General features: G+C 33.6%; 1 pseudogene; it reads left to right on the forward strand.

Moving 5' to 3' along the window:
* The first annotated feature begins 1,951 nt into the window (after positions 1-1,951).
* Positions 1,952-15,971, forward strand: part of LOC149570255 (protein LATERAL BRANCHING OXIDOREDUCTASE 1-like) — a 76,010-nt pseudogene continuing 61,990 nt past the window's right edge.

Consider the following 15,971-nt stretch of genomic DNA (forward strand, 5'->3'; position numbering starts at 1 on the left):
ATTGCTCATGTATTTGATTGGGAAAATTTACAGATTATGGATGATCAAATCATGTTGGAACCAGTGTAGATCACTCAAAGAAGAACTATGAGTTTAAGAGGGAGAGAAATAAGGTAGGTAAAGGTCCTATGGGACCCCAATGATGAAACATCTGCTACCTGGGAGGATGCAGAAATGATGAGAGCAGCTCATCCGTTCTTGTTTACTGACTTCTAGGAGAAAGTTGAATCCTAGTGGGGGAAGGTGTCATGCCTGACCACTACTTCAAGTTTTTCTTTGAATTGGGACCTTGCTGTTATAAGATTTCCTTTTGATGTTATGTTTGTATTTTGAAGAACTTGGTTATATTACTATCTTTGAATTATGAGACTAATGTTGAACATATTTTCTGTTTAGAACTATGTTATTAATAATTAATGTGATTTAGGATTTTTTGATTTGAACTGGCATATAAATATTTGCATGTTGTTGGGTATCGATTATGTTCATTATGTTTTGAACTCATGGTAAAATACATTCTGTTTTATAGTGTATGTTAACTTGACATTTCAAACAAAATCATTTGAATGGTAATACGTTGTTTGCATTTAGAACTTATCATTGTATTTTTGTATGTGTGACTGAGAAGGGATAGAATTATTCCATGGGATTTGTTTTCAGTTTAGCATATAGTTATATGCTGTAAAGGGAATTAAATACCTTATATTTCATATAACTTTGAGATGGTTTTCATTACATAACTTGTATTCATTTTGTTTTAAAAGGGTTTGAGAAAACTGCAATTTGCATTGCAAATATTGGAAAGACTATAAGTGGTCAAGCCCATTATTATTGGAAAGACTAAGAATAACAACATTCTCATGCTCTAATGGCGATAATGCCCTTCCTAGCTTGTAATGAAAGGTACCATCTATCTTTGATTGGAATGACAATTGGTAGATAGTGATACCAGAGATGTAATTATGAATGTCAGGTGTAGATTGTGTCCCACACTTAGCTCTCTTCACCATAGTTTCTTTTCTCACATTCTCTACCCTTGCTCTCACTAGTAGCTTCTTCACTCTCTCTATTAAATCATCACTTCTTTTATATGTGGTTTTCACCTGCAAAAAGAGAGTTTTTTTTAGGGTAGATATCTCCAAATATTGTGAAATATGTAAGTGTAGTAATAGTTCAGATATGGTGTTTTATTCATCCTTCAAAAATCAAGGGAGCTCAAGAAGAAGAAATGTACTCTCTACCATCCTCTACTAGATCAAAAAATATGATGCAAAATATTGATTATAAAAAAGCTTGCATAATCATATTCTATAACAACAGTGATAATATAGACATGTCTTTAATATCCCTATAAAACTTTAGATATCTCTTTAATATTCTATAACAAAAGATTTTAAATAATTAAAAAACTATTAATAGGAGCATCTACTTGATGAAATAGAGTAGCCCTTAGGTTTGACTCTTGATACAATTTCAATAGTTTTTTGATAGAATTACAAAAATCCCAAAGGAATTTGAGTACTACTCCCAGTACAAAACTCCGATAGGAATCCCAATAGTATAGGCTAATCTCCCACAAAAAAGTACCAAAAACAAAAGAAAGTCAAACTTCTTTTTTTTGCAAATTCATGAAAACATAGTGATTTTTCTCCAATTTTTTTGGTGTTTTTTCCTACAAACTATTCAGATCATGAAGATCAAAGGGTGAAATTTTCAAAAAAAATCCATGAGGTTTTGGATCTTTTGGAAATTAGTCAACTATGCATTTTTGTGGGAGGATAGTCATGTCCATTTTTAAAAACCTCTTTGATAAAATGTTGACGGACATGGGATTCAGTGGATTGGAGTTACTAAAAACCATTGAAGGATGTCTACCATATCTTGCGCATTATGTTTATTCTATTTAGCATAAATAAGCACAAATCGACTTGCTTACATCAATCATAACATCATGTTTAATTCAGCTATGGTGTTTGATCCATCCAAGGGCACTTCAAAAAGGTTTTCAGTTCCTGTTGTTTAGGAATTGGCATCTCAAAACCTTCAAAGCCTCCCTCAAAGGTGTATCAAATCAGAGAAAGAGCACCCAAATGACTTCTTCTTTCATCAAATTGACATCCTCATAATTGATGTGGACATGTTTTTTAGTGATTTGGAGTGCTGCTAGCAAAAGGAAATAGAAAAATTGGGTATTGCATGTGAGAAATGGGGATTTTTCCAAGTAGGTACCTTCAAAATTGATTATAAATTAAATAGTAGACTTTTTTTTTTCAAATTCTCTTACTTTGTTCGGAGGTATGTATGTCCTTATGACAAGCTATAAATCATGGGATTCCTTTGTCTATGATGGAAAGAATGAAGAAAATTGTAAGGGAATTCATTCAGCTTCCTTTCGAAGAAAAGCTCAAGTACGAAATGCAAGATGTTGAATGCTATGATTAGCTCTTTGTAGCCTCTAATGATCAAACATTGGACTAGGCAGATATATTGTTCTTGACAACTCTCCCCACAGAGAATAGAAACATGAAGTTTTGGCCAAACACGCTGGCGGGCTTTAGGTAATTAAATCTTTATTAATTCACGTAGCATTCATAACATCCTGAGATCATGTCCAATTTATGTATGATGAAGAATCTAGTTATTTTCATGTCTATCATGTTTAATTTTACATGATACACATACGGTTCTCTGCAATTTAAATCTCATACTCAATTAGTCATAGCATCTAGGCAATTATAAGTACTAATTTTCTCATAATTCTATTGCTAATTTTTCTTTTGAAGTGGGTAGTATACACTCGTAAGATACATATTTATGCTCACCTCCCAGTTTTTCAGATCTTTATATGTAACATTATTGGAAGGATATTTTTTAAGGTAAAATCTCTATATTATGGAAATTGTGTTTTAGTCCTTCCCTAAACTATTTAAGATGTGTTGGAATTGATATCCCAACTACCACTGTTTATTATCTATCCTGCTGTATCTGCATTTTCTCAATTATCAGTATGAGTTTCCTTACCCTTCTCTATTATGTTTTCTCTTGTTTTCTATAGAGCCTTTGTTATGGGTTTGCTTCTTGATGTAGCTCAAATCAAGAGGTGAGAGATTGATCTATAACATACACAACAAATAACCAACATAAATGACGAGAAATTTAGATACAAGAATTTGAATAGATTACATATGTTATGATCATTTCATTGAACCACTACTACAGGACAAAAAAGAAATAGAAACTATCTCCGGAGCCTTCAAGCCTCGACCTCTATTTCATCCTTCTACCTGATGTAGGGCATCAATGTGGCAAAGGAAAATTAAATTTGAATAATAAATTTCCCTTTCTTGGTGTGTTAGGGATTTGAATGACCATGTGGGAGGAATATTATAAGTTAACTAAATATGTAATGGTTTGTTTAGTTACATATGGAAGAGGGAGGTAGCTTTTAAGTTATATTGATTTTGTGTTGGGGTGCCTTCTCAAGGCTCTGTGTAGTATTTTTAGGGTGTGGGTTGTATAAGATTTTGGAGTGAAGTTTTATTTTGGGGGCTTTTTGTGTAGGTTTTCTCTTATAGAAGAAAAACATCAGATATGGATTATTGTGACCCACTACTCATGAAACATGAGTCAATCAATTTGGCTCAAAAACTACATAGTTGAATCTTGATAGCAATATTACAATTTGTCTTGTTGTGAAAAATATCTCCTCCTTATCAAGTTATTTCTTGATGTTAAAAACACAACTGTTGCAGTTCTATGAGAAACCAAATCAGTCAAAATGTTGTAAAGTGAAGCCAATAAGCTCATTGTTTTGTAATGCAAATTTTTTTTGTATCTCAATAAGAATTTTTGAAGATTGCTGCATAATTTTTTTTTCAATTGTCTTCTATTTTTCTATTATATATTTCAGATTTGTATGTGTGTTTAGAGTGTTGATTGAAGAAGGTGAGAGCAACATTTCAAACCACTGCCTATCTCTATTCTTAGACCATTCTATAAAAAAAAAATTTAAAAACTTTAGTGATCCATAAGATAAAAGAATCCACCATATGGTTGATTTTCTGATCATGTGATGAAATAGAGCTTATATGACCTAAAATTTCATTTCCACCAAATATGGTACCTAGTAGTTGTTCAACCCACTCTCTTTTCTTCTTTAGCAATTGCTTACTCCAGATATTTTCATCCTTCTCATTGTACTCATATTCCATCTAATCTTCAATAGTTACAAGGGAATATTAATAAAGATCAGCAACTTCAAAGATGAGATTGATGTCTAGATCCTTAGGCAATCCAATTGTTAGTCCTTGTATTTATCTTCTTTATAATTTTGTAGGTTCCAATCTTCTTCGGCTTCAATTTATTCTAGGTACCTCCAGGATGCCTTTTCTTTGCATAGATGAACCATGATCAATTTTCAATCTTGAAAGACTTTTTCTCTTTGTTGGAAATCAGCTCTCATCTTACATTGTTCATTCACTAACTACTATTTGTGTCTAACTCACTAATGCATCTCTTGGAAATACTTTTAAAAATCTATAGTTTCTCCTTTTTTTTGGTGAGTTTATTGGAAAATCAATGAAGTCCATAACTCCCTTAGGATTTTTTCCACATGCAACATGAGATGCATACTTACTAGTAATTCTATTAATGTTGGAATTATGGGAAAATTCAGCTTGACGAACCACCAAATTCCTTTATCGAGGATTATTCCCATCTAAACACCTCAATAAGTTGCTCAGTCTCCTATTTACAGCCTATGTTTGACCATCGATTCAGGGATGGTGCATTGAACTAAATTTTAATCTGCTATTCAATTTTTTCCACAAAACTCTCCAATAGTAGCTTAAGAATTCAATGTCCCTATTAGTAGTTATCATTTTTGGAAGACCATATAAACACATAATTTCTTCAAAGAAAAAATGGACCACTTGATTTGCATCATTAGTCTTCTTACAAGATGTGAAATGATTTAGTTAAAAAAAATGGTTCACCACTACAAACATTAAACCGTTACCTCTTTTGGTTCATGGAAGATCCAAGTCAAAATTCATAGGAATATGAATTCATAGCTCCCTTGGCACTGGTAAATGCATGTAGATTTATATTTTGATGCCCTCCTATTTTACTTGTGGCACCTTACAAGAAGCAATTTTTTTCAATGTCTCTATCAATATTAGGCCAAAAGAGTTTTCACTTACTTTTCTAGAAGCTTATCTCTTTCAATCTGACCTGCCAACCCATTTGAGAGCATCACTTCGATGAACTATTCCCTCCTAGATCTAAAGAAAAGGAGAGTTGGGTTTCTTTAAACCAAAATATGTTATGTAGTAAGCAGTCTTCAAATGGTTTCATAAGTGGCTTGTTTTGACTACTAAGAATTGCATAGATGTGACCAAGATTAGATAAGTTGTATATCTATTCTTCATTTCTTTAAAGCCAACAAACGCATGACTCATTTTAACCACTAAGTGATGTCTTTTGCACAAAGTGTTAGCCGCTACATTAGAGTGAATCCTATTTTACATGTTTGTGTGATAGCTTATCCTGTGAATGTATATTCTTCAAGGCTTGGTTTTCAACTATTAAAATGAACTCTCTATGTAGAAGGTAATACCTCAAATACTTTATGCTTGTACCACTACATAGAATTCTTCTTTATAAATTGTGCACTTTTTAGCTTCATTTACTTCTCAATATAAAAGGCCATTGGCTTCCCATCTAGGCTTGGAATTCCCCCAATAGCAATTTTTGAAGCATCAGACTCTATTGTAAAATGTTTCTCACAATATGGTAAAGCGAGATTAGGTGTTGCAGTATCTTTCTTTTTGAGTTTTTTGGAACTCACATCAATTGCTCTCATCCAAGTGAAATCCTTTTGTTTTGTTCAATCAATATTTGGTGCACTAATGCCACTAAAATTCCTAATGAATATCTCGTAGACATCCTAAAGGTGTCAAGCTATGTTGACATCCTTTATTCATCTAAGTTGCAACTTTGCATGCAATCCTTTTATCTAGTCTTTGAAATCACATTATGTGTCATTTTGAAGAAGTTTTTAATCCTTTCAATCTTGTTTGCATCTAATTGCTGGTCTCTATTATAGCCTGTAGGAAGTTCTTGTTTGTGATTTTAGATAAATATACATTCAGTCATAATTCATAATTTCTATATAATGTTTCATGTGAGACACAACTATTACTAGTCCAATGCATGCATATTGGGAAATAATATAGTCAATTATTGATTTCATTTATACAAAACCCCAAGGAAGATCTGTATAGCATTGACATTTGTATATCTTGTCTATAGTTTGGTGCCTTTGGTTGGGCTTAGTGTTTAGGTCTATTTTCGATCTCAAGGAGCTCCGCCTCACAATTTGAAGAGAGTTTTATGCTCACACATTGTTATGTTTTGTCTTGTCTCGAAAATGCTTACAAGCTAAAAGGCGATTAGCAAGAAAAGCTAATTCATAACCAATTACACTACTAGCCATGAGGTATGTCATATTATTGCATATAGCATGGATACATAATCATATTATTGTGGAGTTATTCTGTGTGCAAATAAAATCATATTATACAGGTCATCAGGTTGGTACAAGATCTAATAGCATTGCAAATATTTTGCAAGATAGGCTTATAGGTGGGCATTGTGGAATCTTTCATTTTGTGAGGAGTCCATGAGATTTTTTGTTCAATGTAGAACCAAAGTACTATAAATGCAACAATTAGAAATTTAAAAGCACAAGAATAATCAACACAAGATATTTATCCTAGGAAAACCTGCCAACCGGAGGAAAAGAAATTAACCACACTCAAAATAGTTCCTTTATTGAAAATTAGGAGATTCAATACAAAGCTTCACAAGCTTATATGGAAGAATGACTTTTTTAACTGACTGTTATTAACTTATTACATAATAGTCACTAGGAGTGTGTCCTTATAGCACTAGACATATCCAATGCATATCCTTCTCCTTTTCAAATCATAGAGCACATATATAAATCTAATCAAATGATAATATTACTTAGAATATAATATCGTTGAGTCATGTCTTTACAATACTATCTTTGACTTGCAAGCTACATAGAATCATAGTGATCAAACAATATCAATCACTTGGAAGAAAAAATCATTACTAGATACTTCAGATGCAACAACCAAAAGACTTAGGTGTTAGCTAAACACAACCCCATGTTACAGGAAGGGTCGATGGTAGTTAGACTTTCCATTTTGCATTCCACCAAACATACAAGCTACATGTCACTATGAACTGGTGATGCTTAATCTTCCTCTGTAAATGACATTAATGGTAGTGACAATGAATGGCATGAATGGTAGTGATACTAAATGACATGAATGGTAGAAAACATCCAACACCACAAATATGATAACCACCAAAACATGTGATTACATTTGCATCATAAGCATGGAAACATATATGTGCTAGCAACAATAACTCAATTGCACCATAACCTTAACCATGACAGGCAAAAACAAGGATGAAAGATATGAGAAAGATGAATGCTAGATGCAATACATCATCACATCTCTAGTAACATGATTAAAGAGTCATAGAAAATAATAGAAAAACACAATATATCCTTCAGAGGTCATAGAACATGATATTATGGTTTAGCATAACCATTTCAGTTAACATAGAATTGAATGCATAGTCCCCAAATCAACAAGCTGAATTAGTAATTCGGGAGAAGTAATGTCTCTTAATAAACTCAACCAGAACAAGTATGTATGAGAGCTCCTAATGCTACCAAGCATTAACAGTTTTGTGTATCTATATAGCACATGATTTAAGGAAATTGTCCAATTGTAAATATTATTAATTAAAAAATTGGTTTGTATTCCAATGCTGAAGTTCTAAGATTGAATGTTTGCAGACATCATTAGTTAAAATTAGGTAGAGAATGAGTGGGAGTTATAAAAGTGGAAAAAAATAGATCAATTTCTTCACAATAAAGAAATCAAGACACAAAGACTATTGTAACATCTAAAACTCTGTGAATATAATAAAATAAAATAAAACACTAATTATGGAATTGAAAACTGAATTACAACTAATTTTGAATTTCCTAGGAGAACCATATGAATATTTTTATTATTAATGTTGGCTCCCCTCACATCCTTACAGAATCCAAAACTTCAAGGTCCAAACTCTTACCTAAATTCAAAGAAGGACTATGAACCAAAAGATAGTAGATAGACCCAAATTATTTCCTTCAACAGTAATCATCGAGTTCTTAGGAGGAACTTTTTCGACTGAATATGGAGCTCATCTTTGAAATCTTGACATGAGTTGGGAAAATACCTACTCAAAGGCCTATGTGTCAGTGAATTTGCAACGAAGATTCATAGTGGATAATCGTCTCCTAGACTCTTGTTGTGAGGTTTTCCCATCATCACCCCAAAACTTCGGGGACCCCCCTTTTTTCTCAATCACCTTGGGAATAGGTTTTAAGGTTGTCCAAAAATTGAGTTTTGAATTTCTTTTAAGTCTTGGACACCTTTGGGCCCAAAGGGAGAAAGGTTAGATTTATTTTCACCTAGTTTCAACTTGATTTTCCAAAATGATCAATTTCATCCTTAGGTCAAACAAAATTAGAACAACAATTGGTAGCGTAAAAATGTAAATTTTGTACTTAGACTTTTTTTTTTGAAAATTCAGCTATAATTGTATAAATTAGAATAATTTTCAAAAAATGAAATTTGTTAGATTTACTTTTTTGGAAAATCTTGAATTTTTTTTCGGTGAGAAAATTTTCTTTTGTGATGATGAAATCAAATTGCAAAATTGATTGTAGGCTCTAAAGAAATGATTTACTTTTTAAAAAAAAATTAGAATGGCATAGCAAAATTGGTGTCAAATGGATTAAATTTGTCTTGAAATTTTTAAGTCTTTAATGAAATTAGTAATATAATATTAAAAAATGGCTTTTGGCTTGCCAAATCTAATTTTTAATGATATATGAATTACTAAACCATATTAACTAGAAACATTTAGCATCTACAAGGCATTATTTACTTTATTTTCATAGTTTTGGTCTAATTGGCAATTTAAAAAAGTAAATTTCATCTTGGAAAAGTTAATTTTTGGCTAAGCATTTAATTGGGGGTTAGTTTTATGTTCTAATTTTATTTTATTTTGCTCCGAGGGTCCCAATTGGCTAGCTAAGAAAGATGAGCAAGTGGGGTATAAGAGGAAGCTCTTCCCCCTTATTTCTTCATTCCTCACTCCTCCTCTTTGATGCTCGGGTGATTTTTCCTTAGAGCAGATTTCCTCTTCCTTGAGCAATTTTACAAAGGTAGATTGGCATTTTTCTTGGGTGATGTTTTTCATCTAGGGAAGATTGGCATTATGTTGGTATTTTTTAAGGATAATTTGGAGCTGCTACCCCATGTTTGGAAATTTTTTGAGGACAACTATATACTTCATTTTGGTAATTTTCCTAGGGTAGAATCCTCATTCTTAGCAGCTTCTCCAGGGCAGATCTAAAACTTCTCATTGCTAGGAAATTTTTGGAAAGTCTAATTTTTGTTAAGGATCTATGATTTCTACCCTAATTTGGGCAATTTTATTTCGAGGAGGTTATTTGATCAAAGTTGTAATTTTTCTAGGCAAATGATGGACAATTTCAAAGGATTAAAATTCTGATTTTTGCAAGAGGGTTTGAATCTCTTAAGGTCTGATCCTAAATTCCAAAAGAAGACTCGACTATTGGTAAAGGTAAATTCAAATAATTTAGAGTTGAAAGGGGTCCTTAAGCAGATTTCTTTATTTTGTTCTTGTCTAGACATTGTCTCCCTTAGTTCTTTTTGCATTTATCATCCACTACTTCATCATCCCATCCTAGGTTTAAGTTTGGAGACTAATAAGCGTAAAATCTATTGGTGTTTTGAAATGCTACAGGTTTCAAATTACCTCGATGAGAACAAGATATATCTAGGGGTAGCTAACTCCCATCTTCAACATACCATTTCAGACAAAGGGCAAACTATAAGGCTAGACCCTTCTTCTACTTCAAGCTCTGCAAAACCTAAGCGGGTGGACCTTAGATTCAATTAATATGGTACCAGTGCTAAAACATATTCCTAAATCTAACAAAGCAGATAAACCATTATTTCTCTTATTAACTGATGCAATGATATAGATCTGCAATATCTAAGTGCAAGATAATGAAATTCACAAGCTGAGTGAGGGCATTCTATTGTAGCTCTTCAACATGAAAGGGAAAAGCATTTGATTAATGATGTTGATTTTTCAACAAAAAACTCCAAATATGTAGTAGTATGAACAAGCGATCCTGTAGCTGATCAGTGCCTTATCTATTGGGAGATCCATGAATCAAACACATACATATGGATACCTGAGACATACTCATATATTTAGATATCTAATCTATCCATTCACCTTGTAAATAGACATCTATCATCATAAGGATTCTCACTACATACTAAATATACTCCTGATGAAACCTAGAACCCTATCAAGGTAAATAAGAATTTACTTGGCTCTTTGTTCCAATAAAAAACTTATCTAGACATACAACCTTAAGGGATTATAAATGAGTTTAACCCTTTGTTCTCAAACACAAAACTTTGTAGACAATAGAGGAAGAACACGAGAATTAGAATGTAACTAAAGGTATTTCTACTCAACTGTATACATTTCCTTGAAATTATACATTCATATGCATGAAATCAAAATATAGAAACACATAAAAGATCTAAAATTTATCTATTATCTTCACTATAGTTGTTCATACAAGAGAAATTGATGAAGAATGAAAGTGGAATAATTCTGGATCCAACAAAGTGGTCTCACAAAAAGACTAAATATTTCCAACCAACAATGGTCTCACAATGAAAAAACTAGAACCCTTACAATGGATGAAAGAAAGAAAGATATAGAAGAGGATGAATTCTTGGATCTAATCTAAGAATGACATGTGTCCACTTGAAATTCCATCCTTTACAATTGCCAAACCTCTTTCATCTTTCTACCCATAAGATCTGATTTTGTTTTCATCATTTTTCTAAAAAACTTGAAAAGATCTCCTATTCAATGATGAAAACCATGTTGTTCTCCAAAATAGTTGAACTGCATCATGAAATGCTAGTAAAAATTTGGGTTTAAATTGATTTGAAGGTGACCAAAATTGATTCCAACTACATTTTTACCATTTTAAAACATATTCAAGTCATTAGCCTACTAGAAATCACAATTGAACTTCAATGCCTGAATGTGGTTACAAGTTAGGAATCTAGAAGAAAATCTTGAATAACTTGAACAAATAGCTTCCTGTACAAAAACAAACTCCAGAATCAAAAAGTTCATTTTCTCCTAGTTTCGGTGATATATAATATTGCTATGTTAGCATACCAAAAACCCTCAGAATCTCAATTTGAATAAACATACCCACTTGCTAAAAGCTTTAGCCTAGTATTAAATTTTTAAAAATTTAAAATAATTCTAAAGTTTAGACTTTAGAATAAAACCATTTTAGATTTAAAAGCCTGGACGTACCCTTTGGAGAAAATATTTTTAAATGACATTTTAAAATTTATTTATTTATTTTCCCTCATTATGTCATTTGGGTGAACTGAGGTTTGACTAGGCTGCCATGTGGTAGCACCTAATTAGCCAGTGTGACATCCAGTCAACTACCACCTCATCTCCAACCTAGGCCCACATGACACCATCTAGATGGCTGACATGTCACTGCCACATGTCAACCCCTTATTAGCTATCAAACTACCCACTCAGCACCCACATCATCTCCAACCATGTCACTGTGGATGGGGCCTACTACCAGGTGGTAGCTTGGCACTTCCCTACTTTTCTTAATAGTCAAGAATTTCCATGAAGTGGGAATGTGCCAGCTATAGGATATACCATCTGGCACAATCCTGTGCCTCTGTCATTTATTTTTCCATGCTATTTAGTGAGCATCTTCATTCAAAATTTTGCCTGCATGGAATCTAGCTAACATTCTTGTCTAGCATACATGGGGCCTACCACATTAGTATGAAGCCTTTCAAAAGGCTCCTATCTTTAAGACATTGTATGTTATGTGTGGATTTGTATTTAAACATCCAAAAAACTCCCTGACTTGTGAATGTGGGATATTTGGTTTTTACTATTTTTTCTTTAAAATGCTAAGCACTAGCTTGCCAATGAAAAGGATGTGCTTTACTCCAATTTAATCACTGATTTCCTCCTCCATCAACACCAAGTGTGATAGGACACGACCCTCCACTACAAATCTTCAACCAAGAAAAATAGTCGTAGCCCTCATTTAAATTGATAAATCAATGTCCAGGTGAGTAAAAAGAGTATGAGTGAGTTGGAATACGTGGGATGAAAACTGCATAGGGTCCATTAAAGGATGGAAGAGAGCATCCCAACTCAGCACATGGACATGCCCTTCCTCTTTCCTTTTAACTTTCACTACTTCCTATTTGGAACTCCTCCATTGCTACTATTGACTCCCCTGCTCAAAATTGTGGGTTTCTCTACCTTGGGATGCCTCCTCTTCAAACACTACAAGATTTTGTTCGCAGGAAGTAATTGCTACCGATCTAATTACAAGAATGATAAACCTAATGTTTGCGTCTAGTGGGCTTCGCTTTGCACTGAGACAGTTAGCTCAATTATAGACCAGATTCAAAATTTGGTAGGCTAGTCTCATGAATCAACTATGTTTTTAGTATTAAATGAATCTTGCATAACCCATCATTCCAATTGATCCCCCTTGCCGAACTACCTCCGTGAATTGAAAAGGCCTTGTTTGTTGAAGAGGAGGCCATGTGCATTTCCAATCAGGTTGCCAGAATTCCACCATTTCTCCATATATCAAAGTTCCAATCCAAATGCAACACAACAACACAGTAAGGCTCTACATTTTGGATTCACTAATTCCTTGGTGTTAGCAGTGTTTTGAGTCACCATTTTTCAAAGGTCTTTCCTTCAACTTTTTCCTATCCCTTTGTTGAAGTCTTTCCCTTGTTGCTTCACATATTCACCATCTCCCAAAGTGATTATTTGAAGTCCCTTCTTTCCCTGATTGATATCTCTTCCCTTGAACCACTTTGAACCTCTTTGAACCTCGGTTCAAAAATATTTCAAAAAAATTCAACCAAAGGTTTTGTACTAATAGTTTTTCTAGCGAGTGATATGTGTCAATTTGGCAGAGACTTCTTTTTGAATCGCTTTGAACCACTTCGAACCTTGGTTTGAAGTAGTTCAAAGTTGTTCAATTACAAAGGTGTGTTGGAAATATTAAAGTTTGGTCTATGATGCATCGTCATCTCGCAAGGAAATTGATGGTCATGTCAAAGAACAATGAGTAAAAGGACATTTCTATTCCCAATGTGGAAAGTCATCATCATGGGGAAAGTGGGAAATCTTTAGCCAAAAAAGGAATCAGATGTCGCACTAAAACTAATCATTACTGAATACATCTAAAAAGGAAATCATTAAATGGAAATTTTATACAACAAGGCTTTCAAACATGAGAATGTTAACAAGATGTAATGTGTCACAAATGTCATATGATGAGCCAATACTTCTGCACGTAAGTACTTTCCTTTTAAAACTCATTCAGCTTTATTTTTCTATTTATCATGCAAAGAATTGAAAGTGTGGAGAAGAAGTTGTTAAGGAAGATGGAGGAAAACATTAAATTTTTAGTAGAATATAGATGAGAGCTTAGAAATTCTTGTTTTGTCCTGAAATCTCTATATTTTTGAAGCCTTGTTGTTTGATTAAGAATGAGGTTTGTATTGCATTTCTTCGATAATGTCACAAGTTTAGAATGTAGAAACCTAGTCATTTGTGATACAAATTTTCAAGGGGTGAAGTTGGAGAATTTACAGGCAAATTTTCTTGAATATGCTAATGAGGTGAATGGGTGTATGGAAGTCCTAACCAGTGGGTTAATTGATGTTGTTGCTTTTCCCCGAGCCTTTGTGAGTCCTAAAATTCTATAAGTTTGCATTGATCACTACGATGTGAAAAGAAAGAGTATTTTATGTAAAATTGGCAACATGATACTTTCAATTTCCAGAGACACTATTGCCTCTATACTAAATTTGCAAGAGAATACCTTTGCTGCATTCTCCCCTATTCAAGCTGAGGCCAAATATCAAGAAACCCCAAACCAATTTTGCAATACCATGGCTAGGAAATGGACTAAGACCATGTATGGTGGAGGATCCAAGCTACCCAAAGTCATCACTAAAGATTGCCTAAAGCCCCATATTCATGATCTAGTGGTGTTGTTGCATAGGGTAAAAGGTTTAGCTGATGTGCTTCTTTTTGAAGAATGGATGTATAGGTATATAGAAATCATCTTGAAGGGTGAACAATGGATGGATTGGGAAGAGATTATTGCTAGCTCACTAAGGTCTCAACTTAGACATGCTAAGGAATTCTAAGAGGATTTTTATATGGTGTCCTACTACATTGCTTGTACTTGTGATCTTACCCCTCTTCCTCATGGAGTATGGAGTGAAGAAATGATAGTTTTTTAGTATTGCCCTCTACTATAGAAAGATAAAGTCTTGGAAGATTTCAGGAAAGTTCATGACATATTAATAAAGAGGGTTTATATGTCCCTGAATGAAGTGTCGATGCCTCAGTTGTCTCCTGAATCCCAAAGGTTAATTCAGCAATATGGAAGTTACTTCATACAATTCCCTAGGTTCACTTACTTAAGGATAGGTGGATTTGAAGAAGAAGCTATAAAGTTACCACAATATGCTTTAGACTAGTTTGTATTGGTTGAGGTATGTAGGCAACTTTTCTGTATTATAAAAGATAATTTACTACAAGATGATTGGGAAATAGCTTTTCCTATCAAGCTAGGTTTGTTAATTTGTGGTAGCATGACCAATGCTTCTATTATTGGAAGTAATTTTCTTGGGTTCAATTTCAGCTCTTACCATAGCAGAAGGAACTTCGATAGTAAAGGATATGCAGTCCAAATTCTTAGCCCTGAAATTCACCCCCCAGCAACTCCACAGTTAGAAGATCTATGGCAAGATTGTAGGAATGAAGAAGAAGTTCTAAGGAAAGATCAATCTAGGCTGACTTTGCAGCAAATTGATTCCTTCAGGTTAATGTTCAAAAAAAAGGGAGTGGTAAACAATGGCTCAGATATAATTGAAACTAGTTGGGATGAATCTAGTGAACCAAAGTCTATGGTTGTTGATTGGATTAAAGATGAACAAGATGATATCAACCTAAGGGCTAGATTTATACTTACCTTCATAGATTACTGGTTAAAGAAAAAGAGAAAAGGAATTATCAATGAACCCTCTTCAGGGGTGATTTCTTTATCTGAACCATCTTCGTCTAATGTCCCACTTTCTCTTATTGTAGGTAGTATATTGGCTTAAGATAAGTAAAAGAAGATGCCACTTCATTTTCAAATGGCAGATCCAAGGACTAGATCTCAATTTAAATCCAAAGCCCTAAAGAAATATAAAGTTTAGGAGGGAATGTCAACTCAGGGACAAGATTTGAATGACGGCCTCAATTCCCTAGATGCTGTGGATGGTGATGTTCAATTCATCAAAGCTCCTAAATTAGATCAGCTCAGATTCCTAACTCCTACTAGAGATGCCAAAGCAATGTCTATGAGCCCTACTATTCCTTCTTGGCTATCTAATACAATCAAAAAGAAAATGAATTTGCAATTAGTGTCCACACTAATGAAAGACATTGCCACTAAGTATGCAGCTAGAGGTTTGATGGTAAAGAAGCTGAAAATAGATGCTCACCTCACCAAGGACCCAGTAACTAGGAAGATCACTACTAATATAGCTACCTAAAAGTAGAAATAAGAGTCAGGGGATATGGATGATGAAGGCTTCAAGGTTACCTCTTTTGAATTGGGAACTATTAATAGAAACACTGGTAATGATTTCTTTAAATTCTCTGTTGATCAT

This window comes from Cupressus sempervirens, chromosome 3 (genome assembly GCF_028749045.1).
Source record: "Cupressus sempervirens isolate cs-2001-9-10 chromosome 3, ASM2874904v1, whole genome shotgun sequence".
Classification (NCBI taxonomy): domain Eukaryota; kingdom Viridiplantae; phylum Streptophyta; class Pinopsida; order Cupressales; family Cupressaceae; genus Cupressus; species Cupressus sempervirens.